Here is a 17,221-nt window from a genome sequence, read left to right on the forward strand (position 1 = left end):
GCAGCATATTATTGCTTGCTTCTTATGAATGTTTACATGTGGTTTAACAGTGGGAGCTGCTCGAAATGTTTCGCTTTGCTATGGGGTTTGATACTGATTTATGCCGTGATAAACTGGGCAGTTCCTATTCCGATCTCTTATCTCTATGACACAATGATGGGCAGCTTTAATTGCGAATCGGTAGCGGCGACTTCATCTGCGCACTCCGGGCGTCCTTTAGCTGATTGTGTTAATGATTACACTTCCAATTTTACTTTGGGAAATAGTACCTTCTCCTGTTCTGCCAAGGTGATTCCACTAGATTTTGCAAAGTTAGGATGGTGCTGTCTAGGTGGCATGTTTTTATTTTCGGTTGTCCTGAATGTGTTTCTGATGTGGGATAAGATTAAATATAGGTGCAGGGACGGGTGTAGGTGTTATGCTGCCACTACAGCCACTAAATCCACTGAAACCTCGGCAGCCTGCACCGCAGCTGCTACACCCCCCAAGATGGCCACTGCAGCTACTCAGACTCTAACGAGTCTCAGCACTCCCACGACAGCCACTGCATCTACTCAGACCCCAGCATCTACCGAATCTGTACCAATCGCTCCTGTAACCAGGAAGAAATACCGAAAGAAATCAGCTCGTGAAGAGAAGGATGATGACTCAGAGCCTTCTAAGGCAGAGCCATCACATGACCCAGGTGAGGGCCCTTCTCAGGCAGAGTTAGGGCCCGACACAGATGGGGGTTTCCTCGATCGTCCTTTTAAAGCAGACCCATCACAGAAGCAAGGTCCTTCTAAAGCAGAACTATCACAAGAGGAGGACTCGGAGGTAGAGATAACCTACCACTCCTTATCCCTGAAGGACCTGAGAAATATAAGGAAAGACTTCAGCCGTTATGACGGTGAGCCTATTATTACCTGGTTGCTCCGCTGCTGGGATAATGGGGCAGATAGCATGCAATTAGATGGCAGAGAAGCCAGACAGCTGGGATCCCTGTCCAGAGATGGTGGTATTGATAAGGCGCTCGCAAGAAAGTCAAACACTATCAGTCTCTGGAGGCGACTCTTGTCAGCTGTAAAGAGCAGGTATCCCTATAAAGATGATGTTATGAGCCACCTAAGCAAATGGACCACTATAGAAAAAGGTATTAACTACCTTAGAGAACTAGCTGTGCAAGAGATCATTTATAGACACCCACGGGAAGTTGTAGATCCTGTAGATCCTGATGAAGTGGAATGCAACCGATCCATGTTCCGGAAGGTTGTGAAGAATGCTCCACCGACATATACCCATACATTGTCAATATTAGTATGGGGGAAGATGATATGGCACGTTCTACTGTGGGTAAAATGGCTAACTGTATGCGACAGTATGAAGATAGTATTTCTTCCCCACTGCAGGCACGCATCTCGGCTGTGGAAAAACTGACTAAGGAAAACAAGGACTCATTTAAACAACTGTCAGACAAACTGTCCAGGATCGAGAATAAACTTGACTCTCTACCTACACAGGCGCGCGTTGCAGCTGTTAGGAGAAAACGCTCTCCTACAGGACCAGCTCAAAGGAAACGGAACACATCACGAGGTATCCTGTGGTTTGCCCTGCGTGGTTATGGGGAGGACATGAGCAGATGGCATGGACAACCTACCAGTACCCTACAGGCACGAGTACGTGAGTTGCAAGCTAACAGAAATACCAGAGAGAATTTTTCTAGAAGGATGGCTGCTCCAGTTACCAGTAAGCAGGACCCCAGTCAGGGTAGATGGGCCTCAAATCCCTTTTTCCGAAGTGTGAATAGGAGAAATGAAGGTCCAGTCCCTGTGAGCAGCACGAATCCATTTCTTAATTAGGGGGGCCCTGCCTCCAGCCAGGTGGAGGAGAGGGACAACCGAGTTTATTGGACTGTGTGGATTCGATGGCCTGGCACATCAAAACCACAAAGGTATGGAGCCTTGGTAGACACTGGTGCACAGTGCACCCTAATGCCATCGGATCATAAAGGGGCAGAATCTATCAGTATTTCAGGAGTAACAGGAGGATCTCAAGTGTTATCTGTATTGGAGGCCGAAGTGAGCCTAACTAAAAATGAATGGAAAAAGCACCCCATTGTGACTGGCCCAGATGCTCCGTGCATCCTTGGCATAGACTACCTCAAGAGAGGGTATTTTAAGGACCCAAAAGGGTATAGATGGGCCTTTGGTATAGCAGCTGTAGAGACTGAGGACATTAAACAGCTGTTTACCTTGCCTGGCCTCTCAGAAGATCCTTCTGTTGTGGGGTTGCTGAAGGTTGAAGAACAACAGGTGCCAATTGCTACTACCACGGTGCACCGACGACAATATCGTACCAATCGAGACTCCCTGATCCCCATTCATAAACTGATTAGACAATTAGAAAATCAAGGAGTGATTGGCGTGGCTCGCTCACCCTTTAATAGTCCTATATGGCCAGTGCGAAAGTCTGATGGAGAATGGAGATTAACTGTGGACTATCGTGGCCTAAATGAAGTTACGCCACCGCTGAGTGCTGCTGTGCCAGACATGCTAGAACTTCAGTACGAACTGGAGTCAAAGGCAGCCAAGTGGTATGCCACCTTAGACATAGCTAATGCATTTTTCTCTATTCCTTTGGCACCAAAGTGCAGGCCACAGTTTGCTTTTACCTGGAGAGGTATCCAGTATACCTGGAATCGACTGCCCCCGGGGTGGAAACCCACAATCCTGAACTAAATGAACTTGAACTTTTTGCATAAAGATGAATCACAAACTAGTGATATGTGTATATATATATTTGAAAATGAAAAGGTAGTGGTGATCTGAGTATGACGTGAATGGTATGGAATAAGGGGTGGAATGTCCTGGTTTGGCCCAAACTAGGCCAATTATTCTTAGAGAAACCAAGGTCACTGCTAAATTCCTCACTGCTTACGAGTGAAGAGCTGAAGGGGGGTCGCACCTGCAGAGAGGAGCAGACAGGGCAGGTGACCCAAAATTGACCAACGAGGTATCCCATCCCATACACGTCATTCTCACTTTCCTATTTATCACTAACCCACTGCCTCCTGGAGGTGGGGCCCAGGAGGGACGGGTCCTCCTGTCTCCCACTGATTGGTACCAGCTTTGCTAATTCTCCAGTTAAAAGCCTGCAGGTATGATGGCAGGGGGAGCTACTGCATTTTCCCCTCTGCCCGTGTTGGGGGAAGCAACTCTGCCTGAGGAGGATTTCCAAGCTCTTGATCTTGGTTTTTGTATATATTTGTATATATTTGATTATTTCTATTATTCTTATTATACTCTTTTTCATTACTATAGTTTATTAAAACTGTTTTAACTTTTGAACCCGTAAGTCTCTCTCCCTTTACCCTTTCCCTTAGGGTGGGGGGGGGAGAGGGTTAACAGAGAGCGTCTGCTGACAGGTTAATAGCCGGCCCAGCTTTAAACCGTGACACTGCCTCACGTGCACACACAGAGCCAGGACAGATCTTTGTAGGGGAAATATGTGTGCTTCTTATAACAGTATCATAGAATGGTTTGAGTTGGAAGGGACCTTAAAGACCATCCAGTTCCAACCCCCTGCCACGGGCAGGGACACCTTCCACCAGACCAGGTTGCTCCCAGCCCCATCCAACCTGGCCTTGAACACTGCGAGGGAGGGGGCAGCCACAGCTTCTCTGGGCAACCCGGGCCAGGGTCTCACCACCCTCACAGCAAAGAATTTCTTCCTCATATCTCATCTAAATCTCCCCTCTTTCAGTTTAAAACCGTTCTGTTTCTGTAACCTCTACAAACCCAGCCACGAGGGAACTAGGGAAGAGGAACAGATCTTGTCCTGCAGACTGCACTCTGTGCATTTGCATTGGCAAAACCAGGATCTGCAGATCATTATTGCTGTAGAGGCAGCAGTGGCCGTGGCTGCTGGGTGGGTAGGAGGCACGCTGGTGCAGAGGTCGAGTGATTCCTGTCCTTACACTTACCAGTGTTTGCGCTAGCAAAAAAGTCTTGAGCTGTGCAGTAGTTCATGTACCCAAAATACAATTTTAGGCCTGATATAATAGGAGTGGATAGCCAAATTTAAAGTCTCCAAGACTACCCCTCTGGGTCCCGCACTTCAAGAGAGATGTTGAGGTGTTGGAGCGAGTCCAGAGGAGGGCGACCAAGCTGGTGAAGGGTCTGGAGGGTCTGACCTCCGAGGAACGGCTGAGGGAGCTGGGGTTGTTTAGCCTGGAGAAGAGGAGGCTCAGAGGTGACCTTAGTGCAGTCTACAACTACCTGAAGGGAGGTTGTAGTGGAGTGGGAGTCGGCCTCTTCTCCCAGGCAACTAGCACTAGGACAAGAGGACACAGCCTCAAGCTTCACCAGGGGAGGTTCAGGTTGGACATTAGGAAGCATTTCTTCTCTGAAAGGGTCATTAGACATTGGAATGGGCTGCCCAGGGAGGTGGTGGAGTCACCATCTCAGGCGTGGTGGAGTCACCATCTCTGGAGGTAAGAAAAGACTGGACATGGCCCTTAGTGCCATGGTCTAGTTGCCATGGTGGTGTCAGGGCAATGGTTGGACTCGATGATCCCAGAGGTCTCTTCCAACCTCATTGATTCTGTGATTCTACTGGTTGATTTCAGTGGATTCCAGATTTCAAGGCAGCAGTAAAATTCTTAATTTTCAGTCACATTCTACCCCAAACACACCAGAGTTAACAGGTATCTTTCAATTGAATTTAGGTGGTTTATTTTAAGCCCATAGTATAATACATTTAAAGTTGGTTAAACTCTTTCTTTGGAGCATGTAATGTAATTTTTCATTATATGAGAATTTAAGTAGTTTATAACAAAAGCATGAGGTGAGGTTATTACCTGTGTTAGCAAGCATTGCTGTATTTGAACAGTAGAAATGTAAAACTGTCTTTTTCCTGGATGCGTTGGCTTTATTTGACAAGAGCACTAACAGTAGTCCTTACAGCAGCATGTTCTTTTTTTCTTTTTTTTTTTATAGGATGCGAGATACTGTAAGAAAAATAGAGGAAAAGTATTTTTCCAGTCTTGCAACGCATGCTGAATTTCTCCCAGTGGAATGGAGATCAAAACTTACCCTCGATGGAGGTACATTATTACTTACTTACTGGTCCTTTTGCTGTTCCAGTAGCTGCAGTCTGCGAAATCGTCCCCAGAAGTTTCATGCCGTGCTCTCTGCACGTGCCTTGTTTGGATTTTATTATTCTCCTGCACGTAACTCAAGTCTCTCTTTTTTTCCAGACACTGTGGACTCAATTCCTTCAGATAGAGTACGACGAGCTTTAAGGGATGTGCTGAACAGCACCACGATGGATATCATGTATTACGCAAATCCTCGTTACAGAGATGAAGTAAGTGTGATTATGTATAAGTTTTACTAGAGCAGGGTATAGAGGCTGAAACGGACTGGACTTAGGAATGTAAGAGGTTTCACAGAATCACAGAATGGTTAAGGGTTGGAAGGGACCTCTGGAGATCATCCAGTCCAACCCCCTGCCACAGCAGGGTCACCCAGAGCACATTGCACAGGGTCGCGTCCAGGTGGGTTTTGAATATCTCCAGAGAAGGAGACTCCCCACCCTCCCTGGGCAGCCTGTGCCAGTGCTCTGGCACCCTCAGAGGAAAGAAGTTCCTCCTCATATTCAGATGGAACTTCCCATGTTTCAGCTTGTGCCCGTTGCCCCTTGTCCTGTCACTGGGCACCACTGAGAAGAGTCTGGCCCCATCCTCTTGACACCCACCCCTGAGGTATTTGTAAGTGTTGATAAGATCCCCCCTCAGTCTTCTCTTCTCCAGGCTGAACAGACCCAGCTCTCTCAGCATCTCCTCATAAGAGAGATGCTCCAGTCCTCTGATCATCTTTGTAGCCCTTCGTTGGACTCTCTCCAGTAATTCTTTGTCTTTCTTGAACTGGGGGGCCCGGAACTGCACACAGTTACTCCAGATGTGGCCTCACCAGGGCCGTGTAGAGGGGCAGGATAACCTCCCTTGACCTGTTGGCCACACTCTTCCTAATGCACCCCAGGACACCATTGGCCTTCCTGGCCACAGGGGCACATTGCTGGCTCATGGTGAGCTTGTTGTCCACCAGAACACCCACGTCCTTCTCTGCAGAGCTGCTCTCCAGTAGGAGAGACCCTGCGTAAGGAGTACTAACACTTTGTAAGTATTCCGTAGTCATCCATAGTAATCAAAATAGAGTTTTAAGAGTGAGAGGAGCAGAGAAACAGCAAAAAGTACAGTCAATGTCATTTCTTTAGAGCAGAAATGGCTGTCTAAAATGGGTCTGTATCAGCAGCTTACAAATGGGAAGGTTTTTTATGACATTTTCATGCATCTGCCCCTTCAGAGCAATGGGAGTCCATAGAGCCGAGATTCTTCATACCTCTTGCAAAATGTGTGCACATTTGTCATTTCATTTGTGTCAGGTGGGATGGCAGCATGTGTAAACATGCCCAAGGCAGTTTTAATGCGTTTGTGTACCTCTGCCTTGCAGGAAAAGCAAGATAGCCCTCAGCTACCTGTTTGTTGGGGGATTGTTCATATATTGGCAGCTCCCATCTTATACTTCAAGAAAGATGTTGAAGTGTTGGAGCGAGTGCAGAGGAGGGCGACCAAGCTGGTGAAGGGTCTGGAGGGTGTGACCTCCGAGGAACGGCTGAGGGAGCTGGGGTTGTTTAGCCTGGAGAAGAGGAGGCTCAGAGAGGACCTTATTGCAGTCTACAACTACCTGAAGGGAGGTTGTAGTGGAGTGGGAGTCGGCCTCTTCTCCCAGGCAACTAGCGATAGGACAAGAGGACACAGCCTCAAGCTGCGCCAGGGGAGGTTCAGGTTGGACATTAGGAAGCATTTCTTCTCAGCAAGGGTCATTAGACATTGGAAGGGGCTGCCCAGAGAGGTGGTGGAGTCACCATCTCTGGAGGGGTTTAAGAAAAGACTGGACGTGGCACTTAGTGCCATGGTCTAGTTGACGTGGTGGTGTCAGGGCAATGGTTGGATTCGATCCCAGAGGTCTCTTCAACCTGATTAATTCTGTGATTCTCTGATTCTGTGATCTATTTATGCTCCTTATGATAACTACACAGAAGTATCCAGCAAAATGTTGAGGCCCCATTAGGAAACACTGACTTTCAGAAGGTGGATGCTCAGAACTTTCCGAAATAAATGAACTTTTCGCATCTTTCATGGCTATATAAGGAGACTATACCCAGCATTATGAGCCCTGTCTGAAAACCAGCCATCCCTACACAGCACTAGCCCTTTTTCATTTCCAGATTATTCCAAATATATTTCAGCAGTCATCCTTTCATTTCCGTGGTAGGTTTGATTAATACCACATTCAAAGCGATTCTCGCTGCATGTTTAGCTGGGCCAATGGCTAACCTATTGTTAAGGCATTTTAGCGGTTAGAAAAATCTCTACAAGGAGCAATAGAACAAAAAGGACAAAACTAAAAGCCTGCTTAGCTACAAAAGCCAAAACCCCATATTGAGTAAAAAATGCGGCCGTTTATCAAAGCCAGTTTCAAGGAATTTTAATTCTTGGCTCAACAAGCGCGTTATGGGGAGCATCACAGTTACGGCGCGGCGGCAGCTCGGGGAACGACGTGCCTTCCAATGACGTGTCGTTGTCCTTTTCACAGGAGCATCGCACCGCTTTGCAAACCAGCAAGGAGAGGGAGCCGGAGCCCTCGGACACCACAACCGCAGTCGTTTCCACCAAGACGCACATATTCGCTGCAGGGAGTTCGCCCCGAACGACTCCGTCTCCCTCCGACGAGGGGCCGTTACGGGAGCTTGGGAGGCAGCCAAACCCCAGCACAAGCCGAGCGGCCGCCCGCTCCGAAGCGAATCCTTTGGCAGATTGCATCACTCAGCTCGCAGCCTCGCTGGCCTCCGCTCCGCGTTCTCCTTCTGCGGAGCGGGGACGGGCTTGCAGGGGCCATGCAGAAGGCCCCTGATGTGCCAAACCCCCCCGAAAGGACCTCACCAGCAGCTTCACAATACTCGCTGTCTTGCCACTCTGTTTTTCCTCGAGTTTAAAACAAAGTCTCTGGCCTCAAATACTGACTCAGACAGGTTATCTGTTGAAATTAGCAGCGATGAACGGACAGCGATGTATCATGTGAACGCTATCACAAGCTACCACGTACTTGTGACTCCTTAGATTGCAAAAACCCCCGCCTTGCAACAGTGCCAATGAGAAGTTTGGAAATAAAATCAAGTATGATTTTCTGTAAAGGAAGGACCTATATTTTTCCAGAAAAACAGCTGCTAACATTGCACTTTCTGCTCTGGGCAGTTCAGATCAGGACAAAGGCAGCTTCTGTTTCCAGTCCTACATGCCTTTAAATCCAGGTTGCTTCAGAATTCCAAATGTATGGGGAAATTTAAATAAATCTTCTCAGAAAGGGTCATTAGATATTGGAAGGAGCTGCCCAGGGAGGTGGTGGAGTCACCATCTCTGGAGGGGTTTAAGAAAAGTCTGGACATGGCACTTAGTGCCATGGTCTAGTTGCCATGGTGGTGTCAGGGCAATGGTTGGACTTGATGATCCCAGAGGTCTCTTCCAACGTGACTGATTCTGTGATTCTGTGAATCCATTTTATGATAAATGGTCTGTGGGATTCTCTTCTGCAGCAATCATATTGCTTTTCCTAGTGGGAGTCTGGGAACGACTAATATGCAGATTTCATTAGCCAAAATTCATACGTGCATGTATGTACAAACACATACACAGATAAACCTCCTTTGAAAGAAAAAAGGATAAAAGGGAGAACAAGGAGTCAGTCCATGGACAGCCTTAAGAGATTCAAAAAGCAGGAATGGATTTGAGCAACCTGGTCTGGTGCAAGGTGTCCCTGCCCGTGGCAGGGGGTTGGAACTAGATGGTCTTTAAGGTCCCTTCCAACCCAAACCATCCTGTGATTCTATGATAATATTTATCACCTTAGAGCAAACCAACAAAATCAAACAGTGGCACATGTTGTCATGGCATTTCCAGCCTCCCCCAACAGACAGACGCAGCCCACTAAAGGTCTTGTTTCCACGGGGTTTGAAGGTGGACTCGTCACTAACCTATGGGTTTGAGAAAGCCCGAGCTGCTGTGCAGGGAAGGCGGCGTCCCAACGGTGGTGGCCTTCTTGTCGTCCCCCTCAGCTCCATCCTTTCCCGTCTCGAGTGTCTGTGGGGTGGCTGGACTAGACCGACCAAATCTTGAAAAAAGCATCCCGCCGAGGCCCTTCCCAATACTCACAGCTCCTGCGTTCAGCATGGAGGGGAAAAAAAACCCAAGAAGGTCCTATATAAAAAAAAGGCCATAAAGAATAATTACCCAATATACTCGCTTTGCCTATGTTTGTTATAGACTCCCCGCAGTGGCGTCAAACCATGACCGGTGAAGTAGCTGGGCTCAGACCAGTCGAAACGCTTTCGCTGTCAGTAACTGAGGTAGTTTCTTTTGTTGGGTTGAGAAAACTTGGCTTCATGTGCTCGTAAGGTAGAGGTTTTGCAGTGTTGTACCAGTGGATCTGGACAGGCGAAATGTTGCTGTAGTGTTTCAGAATTAAAGGTTCTAATCTATAGGCCTGCAAGAGGAATTGGGAAAAGAAAATCCTGAGTGTCAAGACTGAAAAACCACATTCCCTTACCACACAGAGTCCTCTCCACCATCAGATCCGAAATATCTGTAACGAGTGAAGACGAGAAAGTGACAGAATGGTGGAGTTACGTTCTGCTTCACTTTTATTTTACAGAATCACAGAATCAACCAGGTTGGAACCATCTAGTTGACATCAACCATGTCAACTAGACCATGGCACTAAGTGCCATGTCCAGGCTTTTCTTAAACCCCTCCAGAGATGGTGACTCCACCACCTCCCTGGGCAGCCCCTTCCAATGGCTAATGACACTTTCAGAAAAGAAAGTCTTCCTAATGTCCAACCTGAACCTCCCCTGGCGAAGCTTGAGGCTGTGTTCTCTTGTCCTATCGCTAGTTGCCTGGGAGAAGAGGCCGACTCCCACCCCACTACAACCTCCCTTCAGGTAGTTGTAGACTGCAATAAGGTCACCTCTGAGCCTCCTCTAACCTCCAGCCTATTTTCATAGCCTGGAAGACAGATTAGCTGCCCCAGTGCTTGTGTACTCACATTTGCACATTTCTCTGCAGCGTTTCCACTACACACAGTTAAACTGATTCTGCACAACGCAACAGAGAGGGAGGAACTGGCTACGTAAACAGTTTAATGACTCTTCATTGATCCCTGTGCAAACCATGAACTGGTGTGCTTATTAAAAAAATCATTTTCTATCGGTTCTTTATTTTTCTTTGTTTACTTAAATGTAGAAAAGCATTCTACACTTCTTTAACTTAATTTGCAGAGTGGGACCACAGATTGCAGCCTGACCAATTGTCCTCGATGTCCCGGGAAAATTCTGGTTTTGGAGTAGCTGGAGCTGAACACGGTCTTGAGATGAGCAGAACCAGCATGTTTGGATTGAAGTCTGAAGATACTCAGATTCACGTAGAGTTTGAACACACAAGCATTGCCAAATTACTATTCTACAGTAAGCATGAAATCCCAAACCAAGCTTGCATCAAAGAAGTTGCCAAGGTGATACGGATCAAAGGCCCTTTGATACCAGCAAACACTGGCTGCCTATGGACGAGTATAAGGGCAGGATGAATCTAACCAACACTGCCCTCCCAAGTACTATCCCAGCCTCCAACAATCTGTTACTCCAGACCCCTTGGGGAAAAAAAAGAATAGGTTTTGTTTTTCTATAGTATCTTGTAAACTGCTTGTGGAGCCTTTTTTACCAGCAGTAGTATCTTTGGACAGATGATGTTTAATGGAAGTCAGAAAGTTAAACCCAAGTTGGAACTTGACTGAGAAGGAGTATTTCTTACATCTTTGCGAAAAACAAAGCAGAGTGATCTCGAATCTTATTAATATGAAAAAAGAAGAAATGTATATTATTTTTAAGGCAGTTATTTGTAAAAACTGTTATTCTACAGTTATAAAACCCGAGACATTGTACAATAATCATTAACAAACAGTCCCGTGCTGGAACACACTTGCGTTGATTCACACGCTTTGAAGATCACACATTATCACACAGCTGATGCTTAAAAATAGCCAAGGTAAAAGCTTGCAACTACAATGAAAACCCACCACTGGATCTGCTGGATGAAAAATATTTAGTAAGCGGTTACAAATTGTTCTGGGCAGAATATGATCTTGACTACCGCTGTTTCCTGGACGGATGCCACGCAATGCCAAAAACACTGCTAATGGAGATCCCATACAGAAGAAATTCTCAACCTAAGGAGAGAATGGGGAAGACCACTATAACATACATACTGTAACATGAAGGTTAAGTTTCCCATTTCCCTTTGCTGTGAGAAGAGAGTTACATGTTGTGGTGCTACATAGTTGGAAAACTGAAAAACAAGTTGGATATTTGAACTGAAAGAGGTCTACCAACAGTGGAAAGGCTGGAGCGAGAAGAATTTGGAAGACACTGAGGAAATATGATGAACTTCACAAGTCTGAAGTCCGATTTCTCGTGAAACTCCCCAAAGCTTACCACAGAGCTCCTTAATCTTACCCTAACTCCATGACTTGTTTTGCTACACACACCCACTTGTCCTGGTTTGGCCTAAACCAGGCCCATTTTCCTTTCAGTGATTTTTCCTTTCAGCTAAGTCTCCTCTAAGTAACTGCACTTTCTGAAACTAACTGCATGTTTTGCAGACAGTGTTTGCTTCCAGGACTGATAACGCTCAAAGTTTGTAGTTATCACTGAGGCACCGGTAGGGATGTTGTGCAGAAAGGCTTTTGCTGTACTTGTTCTTAGAGAAACCAAGGCCACTGCTGAATTCCTCACTGCTTACGAGTGAAGAGCCAAAGGGGGGTCGCACCTGCAGGGAGGAGCGGACAGGGCAGGTGACCCAAAATTGACCAACGAAGGTATTCCATCCCATACACGTCATTCTCAGTATAAAGCTGGGGGATCACGAGGGTCTCGCCCCTGCGCCCCTTGCCTTCTTCTGCCTCTTCCGCCTGCTGGTTTTGGGTGCTGCTGCTGCTTCGGGCTGCTTCTGCGGCTTGAGCTTTTGGCCAGTGTCCAAAGATGACTCTGTCCTTTTTCCTGCTGCCCCCGATCCCGATCTGTGCATCCCTGAATTCAGCTCTCGACCGTCGCTGGGCCCAGCCTGGGCCTTCCCGGAGCCTGCCCTGCAGTGCCGGTGGTGACGTGGCCGACATCGGGGGAGCTCGATCTTGGTTTTGTATATATTTGTATATATTTGATTATTCCAATATTATTATTATACTTTTTTTTCATTATTATAGTTTATTAAAACTGTTTTAACTTTCCAACCCATAAGTCTCTCTCCCTTTTCCCTTTCCCTTTCCCTTTGGGTGGGGGGGGAGGGTTAACAGAGAGTGTCTGCCTCAGGTTTAATAGCCGGCCCAGCTTTAAACCGTGACATATTTATTGGCGCCCAGCGTGGGGCTCTAGAGAAGCTCCAACAGGCTACTCTGATAAGTTGAATCCCAGCTCCAGTGGGAGGAGATCCGGAGAGCTCAGCCAAGAGAGTATCAGATTTCTTCCTTTGAGATTTACGAGGGGTTGGAAATTAAAACAGATAGCTAAGATGGTAATGTTATTTTTGAGCGCTGTGTTATCTCATCTCTTTATAGAGCTTTATACAGAGTTAAGTGTAATAATACCTTACTTGCCACATGCAGCATATTATTGCTTGCTTCTTATGAATGTTTATATGTGGTTTAACAGTGGGAGCTGCTCGAAATGTTTCGCTTTGCTATGGGGTTTGATACTGATTTATGCCGTGATAAACTGGGCAGTTCCTATTCCGATCTCTTATCTCTATGACACAATGATGGGCAGCTTTAATTGCGAATCGGTAGCGGCGACTTCATCTGCGCACTCCGGGCGTCCTTTAGCTGATTGTGTTAATGATTACACTTCCAATTTTACTTTGGGAAATAGTACCTTCTCCTGTTCTGCCAAGGTGATTCCACTAGATTTTGCAAAGTTAAGATGGTGCTGTCTAGGTGGCATGTTTTTATTTTCGGTTGTCCTGAATGTGTTTCTGATGTGGGATAAGATTAAATATAAGTGCAGGGACGGGTGTAGGTGTTATGCTGCCACTACAGCCACTAAATCCACTGAAATCTCGGCAGCCTGCACCGCAGCTGCTACACCCCCCAAGATGGCCACTGCAGCTACTCAGACTCTAACGAGTCTCAGCACTCCCACGACAGCCACTGCATCTACTCAGACCCCAGCATCTACCGAATCTGTACCAATCGCTCCTGTAACCAGGAAGAAATACCGAAAGAAATCAGCTCGTGAAGAGAAGGATGATGACTCAGAGCCTTCTAAGGCAGAGCCATCACATGACCCAGGTGAGGGCCCTTCTCAGGCAGAGTTAGGGCCCGACACAGATGGGGGTTTCCTTGATCGTCCTTTTAAAGCAGACCCATCACAGAAGCAAGGTCCTTCTAAAGCAGAACTATCACAAGAGGAGGACTCGGACGTAGAGATAACCTACCACTCCTTATCCCTGAAGGACCTGAGAAATATAAGGAAAGACTTCAGCCGTTATGACGGTGAGCCTATTATTACCTGGTTGCTCCGCTGCTGGGATAATGGGGCAGATAGCATGCAATTAGATGGCAGAGAAGCCAGACAGTTGAGATCCCTGTCCAGAGATGGTGGTATTGATAAGGCGCTCGCAAGAAAGTCAAACACTATCAGTCTCTGGAGGCGACTCTTGTCAGCTGTAAAGAGCAGGTATCCCTATAAAGATGATGTTATGAGCCACCTAAGCAAATGGACCACTATAGAAAAAGGTATTAACTACCTTAGAGAACTAGCTGTGCAAGAGATCATTTATAGACACCCACGGGAAGTTGTAGATCCTGTAGATCCTGATGAAGTGGAATGCAACCGATCCATGTTCCGGAAGGTTGTGAAGAATGCTCCACCGACATATACCCATACATTGTCAATATTAGTATGGGGGGAAGATGATATGGCACGTTCTACTGTGGGTAAAATGGCTAACTGTATGCGACAGTATGAAGATAGTATTTCTTCCCCACTGCAGGCACGCATCTCGGCTGTGGAAAAACTGACTAAGGAAAACAAGGACTCATTTAAACAACTGTCAGACAAACTGTCCAGGATCGAGAATAAACTTGACTCTCTACCTACACAGGCGCGCGTTGCAGCTGTTAGGAGAAAACGCTCTCCTACAGGACCAGCTCAAAGGAAACGGAACACATCACGAGGTATCCTGTGGTTTGCCCTGCGTGGTTATGGGGAGGACATGAGCAGATGGCATGGACAACCTACCAGTACCCTACAGGCACGAGTACGTGAGTTGCAAGCTAACAGAAATACCAGAGAGAATTTTTCTAGAAGGATGGCTGCTCCAGTTACCAGTAAGCAGGACCCCAGTCAGGGTAGATGGGCCTCAAATCCCTTTTTCCGAAGTGTGAATAGGAGAAATGAAGGTCCAGTCCCTGTGAGCAGCACGAATCCATTTCTTAATTAGGGGGGCCCTGCCTCCAGCCAGGTGGAGGAGAGGGACAACCGAGTTTATTGGACTGTGTGGATTCGATGGCCTGGCACATCAAAACCACAAAGGTATGGAGCCTTGGTAGACACTGGTGCACAGTGCACCCTAATGCCATCGGATCATAAAGGGGCAGAATCTATCAGTATTTCAGGAGTAACAGGAGGATCTCAAGTGTTATCTGTATTGGAGGCCGAAGTGAGCCTAACTAAAAATGAATGGAAAAAGCACCCCATTGTGACTGGCCCAGATGCTCCGTGCATCCTTGGCATAGACTACCTCAAGAGAGGGTATTTTAAGGACCCAAAAGGGTATAGATGGGCCTTTGGTATAGCAGCTGTAGAGACTGAGGACATTAAACAGCTGTTTACCTTGCCTGGCCTCTCAGAAGATCCTTCTGTTGTGGGGTTGCTGAAGGTTGAAGAACAACAGGTGCCAATTGCTACTACCACGGTGCACCGACGACAATATCGTACCAATCGAGACTCCCTGATCCCCATTCATAAACTGATTAGACAATTAGAAAATCAAGGAGTGATTGGCGTGGCTCGCTCACCCTTTAATAGTCCTATATGGCCAGTGCGAAAGTCTGATGGAGAATGGAGATTAACTGTGGACTATCGTGGCCTAAATGAAGTTACGCCACCGCTGAGTGCTGCTGTGCCAGACATGCTAGAACTTCAGTACGAACTGGAGTCAAAGGCAGCCAAGTGGTATGCCACCTTAGACATAGCTAATGCATTTTTCTCTATTCCTTTGGCACCAAAGTGCAGGCCACAGTTTGCTTTTACCTGGAGAGGTATCCAGTATACCTGGAATCGACTGCCCCCGGGGTGGAAACCCACAATCCTGAACTAAATGAACTTGATGAACTTTTTGCATAAAGATGAATCACAAACTAGTGATATGTGTATATATATATTTGAAAATGAAAAGGTAGTGGTGATCTGAGTATGACGTGAATGGTATGGAATAAGGGGTGGAATGTCCTGGTTTGGCCCAAACCAGGCCAATTATTCTTAGAGAAACCAAGGTCACTGCTAAATTCCTCACTGCTTACGAGTGAAGAGCTGAAGGGGGGTCGCACCTGCAGAGAGGAGCAGACAGGGCAGGTGACCCAAAATTGACCAACGAGGTATCCCATCCCATACACGTCATTCTCACTTTCCTATTTATCACTAACCCACTGCCTCCTGGAGGTGGGGCCCAGGAGGGACGGGTCCTCCTGTCTCCCACTGATTGGTACCAGCTTTGCTAATTCTCCAGTTAAAAGCCTGCAGGTATGATGGCAGGGGGAGCTACTGCATTTTCCCCTCTGCCCGTGTTGGGGGAAGCAACTCTGCCTGAGGAGGATTTCCAAGCTCTTGATCTTGGTTTTTGTATATATTTGTATATATTTGATTATTTCTATTATTCTTATTATACTCTTTTTCATTACTATAGTTTATTAAAACTGTTTTAACTTTTGAACCCGTAAGTCTCTCTCCCTTTACCCTTTCCCTTAGGGTGGGGGGGGGAGAGGGTTAACAGAGAGCGTCTGCTGACAGGTTAATAGCCGGCCCAGCTTTAAACCGTGACACTGCCTCACGTGCACACACAGAGCCAGGACAGATCTTTGTAGGGGAAATATGTGTGCTTCTTATAACAGTATCATAGAATGGTTTGAGTTGGAAGGGACCTTAAAGACCATCCAGTTCCAACCCCCTGCCACGGGCAGGGACACCTTCCACCAGACCAGGTTGCTCCCAGCCCCATCCAACCTGGCCTTGAACACTGCGAGGGAGGGGGCAGCCACAGCTTCTCTGGGCAACCCGGGCCAGTGTCTCACCACCCTCACAGCAAAGAATTTCTTCCTCATATCTCATCTAAATCTCCCCTCTTTCAGTTTAAAACCGTTCTGTTTCTGTAACCTCTACAAACCCAGCCACGAGGGAACTAGGGAAGAGGAACAGATCTTGTCCTGCAGACTGCACTCTGTGCATTTGCATTGGCAAAACCAGGATCTGCAGATCATTATTGCTGTAGAGGCAGCAGTGGCCGTGGCTGCTGGGTGGGTAGGAGGCACGCTGGTGCAGAGGTCGAGTGATTCCTGTCCTTACACTTACCAGTGTTTGCACTAGCAAAAAAGTCTTGAGCTGTGCAGTAGTTCATGTACCCAAAATACAATTTTAGGCCTGATATAATAGGAGTGGATAGCCAAATTTAAAGTCTCCAAGACTACCCCTCTGGGTCCCGCACTTCAAGAGAGATGTTGAGGTGTTGGAGCGAGTCCAGAGGAGGGCGACCAAGCTGGTGAAGGGTCTGGAGGGTCTGACCTCCGAGGAACGGCTGAGGGAGCTGGGGTTGTTTAGCCTGGAGAAGAGGAGGCTCAGAGGTGACCTTAGTGCAGTCTACAACTACCTGAAGGGAGGTTGTAGTGGAGTGGGAGTCGGCCTCTTCTCCCAGGCAACTAGCACTATGACAAGAGGACACAGCCTCAAGCTTCACCAGGGGAGGTTCAGGTTGGACATTAGGAAGCATTTCTTCTCTGAAAGGGTCATTAGACATTGGAAGGGGCTGCCCAGGGAGGTGGTGGAGTCACCATCTCAGGCGTGGTGGAGTCACCATCTCTGGAGG

General features: G+C 47.1%; 1 pseudogene; it reads right to left on the reverse strand.

Moving 5' to 3' along the window:
* Nucleotides 1-9,067: 9,067 nt before the first annotated feature.
* LOC137661791 (phospholipase DDHD1-like) lies at nt 9,068-12,745 on the reverse strand (annotated as a pseudogene).
* Nucleotides 12,746-17,221: the final 4,476 nt, after the last annotated feature.

This window comes from Nyctibius grandis, chromosome 4 (genome assembly GCF_013368605.1).
Source record: "Nyctibius grandis isolate bNycGra1 chromosome 4, bNycGra1.pri, whole genome shotgun sequence".
NCBI classification, from domain to species: domain Eukaryota; kingdom Metazoa; phylum Chordata; class Aves; order Nyctibiiformes; family Nyctibiidae; genus Nyctibius; species Nyctibius grandis.